This window comes from Nicotiana sylvestris, chromosome 6, assembly GCF_000393655.2.
Source record: "Nicotiana sylvestris chromosome 6, ASM39365v2, whole genome shotgun sequence".
NCBI lineage: Eukaryota > Viridiplantae > Streptophyta > Magnoliopsida > Solanales > Solanaceae > Nicotiana > Nicotiana sylvestris.
The window spans coordinates 121,369,599-121,371,867 of record NC_091062.1 but is presented as its reverse complement, the minus strand read 5'-3'; positions in this window follow the sequence as shown (position 1 = coordinate 121,371,867).

The following is a 2,269-nucleotide window of genomic DNA, read 5'->3' as shown; positions in this document are numbered from 1 at the left end:
GCAATATAATTGTGATCTATTGGTCACCAGGTTGTCCATATAAGGACTGATTTTAAACGTAGTTTGTTCATTCCAAAGAGATTCAACGTTATTTTTTTACTTGCCTTTCATACACTCGAACTCATACTGGTGGATAATTAGCTACATCTTTCTTTTCAGACCTTTTAAAGATTGTTAAATAACTTAAGTCTTTTATGAATATCTACATAAATTAAGGAGTGAAAACTATGTTGTTGAGATTATTAAACCACTAATGAAAGAGAAAAAGGAAACAAATTAGGGTGATGAGTGGGTCAGCAAAGGAGATTGTGGAGAAGGTGGGTTAGGATGGGTTCTCCACTTGAAATGTTGAATGATGAGATCTTTGAACTCATATATATTATAAAATGCTAGTGGAAACTTAAGCTTTGCTATTGTTTAATTCGTTAATAAACCTAGGTTCTTGTTCATTATCATTTATTAATTCATTTCATCAACCAACCTTATATTGTCAACATCCATCTTTTTGCTTCTTCCTTTTCCCTCCTAGTTTTTTTTTTTAATAAATGTGAAGCGTTGAGATTATAAAAACTAAACGTATCTTGGGAGAATATTTCTTTGAAGTTGAGATTTTATTTTATCTACCAATAGTTGACTCAGAATGTTTTGTTGGGTTTTGTTAATCAAAACAAAAGAGGTGTGAATGGAAAATAGTGGGAAAAGAAAGTAAAAATTGTGTGAGGTAGTCACTTTTTAAAGTGATATTTACTTTTTATCCAGTATTTTTAATGTTTAGCAATAGTAGCCACTAGTCTATTAAAATTAATATGAAAAGACAGTGTTACCCTTTCTAAGTTTTTATGATCGGCAGGATTTTCCTTACTTTTGGGCTTGCTATCGTCTTCATTGTCATGGCTGTGATTCGCGTAAGACAAATTTGGCCTCCAAATGAGATTCCTCCGAAGAAAACGTTGCTACTGTTTTACTTTCTCAAGAAGCTATTATGCTTCTGCCATTTCTCTTGTGGCAGAATCGGTGTGCTGATTATTTTTCTTTCTAGTGAGTTTAATGTAATAGGGTTTATTTGCTCTTAGCTCCTTGAATTTATTTTTAGATCTAAAATTTGTGAAAATAAGAAAAAGAGTGATGAGTAAACAGGAAATGCAATTCCTTCCCAGAAGTTAAGGACACGTAGTCCTTAAGTCCTAAAGTTAAATTCAAAAGTTAAGGACATAGTCCTGAACTTAGAATTTCAAGTTCAAAAGTTAAGGAAATGTAGTCTTGAAGTCCTAAAGTTAAGTTCAATAGTTAAGGACACAAGTTCAAAAGTTAAGGACAGACAGTCTTTAACTTACAGTTACAAGTTCAAAAGTTAAGGATAACAGGTCCTTAACTTTGATTTCCAAGTTCAAAAGTTAAGGAGAGACAGTCCTTAACTTACAGTTACACGTTCAAAAGTTAAGGACAAGCAGTCCTTAACTTACAGTTACAAGTTCAAAAGTTAAGGACAATAGGTCCTTAACTTTATTGTCCTTAACTTTGACTTACAAGTTCAAAAGTTAAGGACGCTTGGTCTTGAAGTTTGAGTTCCAAGTTCAAAAGTTAAGGACATGTAGCCTTAAAGTCCCGAACTTAGAGTTCTAAGTTCAAAAGTTAAGGACATGTAGTTCTAAAGTCCTGAACTTAGAGTTATATGTTCAAAAGTTAAGGACATGTAGTCCTGAAGTCTTGAACTTAGAGTTCCATGTTCAAAAGTTAAGGACATGTAGTCCTGAAGTTAAGTACAAAAGTTAAGGACATGAGCACTATTTTCGTCCGGGCAGTTAAAGTTTATTAAAGCAGTGGCAAAAGACTAAAGACATTTTAAACGATGGCTTAAAAGTAAATACATGTGTTATTAGTGGCCAACCGTGCACTTCCCCTGAAAAGAAATGGAGGAAAATAAAATTTTGAATTAGTCCTTTTTATAAAGGAACTTTGTCCCTTATTGGATAGAAAGAAGAAAATTCTTGTGCTTATATATAGAAGCACTTCTACTAGCTCTTGAAGAGTTGAGAATAGAGCAAGGCTCACGTCGTCATCGTCGCTCGAATTCGGATTCGGTCAATTGATATGATTGATTGATAAATTTTTGGACCAAATTTAGTTTCCATTTCAGAAATTTAGCTAGCGTTTGGCCATAGATCCCAAATTTATTTTGAAAAATTCTGAGGGTGAAGTTTGGTTTAAAGATGAAAATGTGTTTGGACATACGTTTTCAAAACATATTTTCCAACTTTATTTTGGAAAA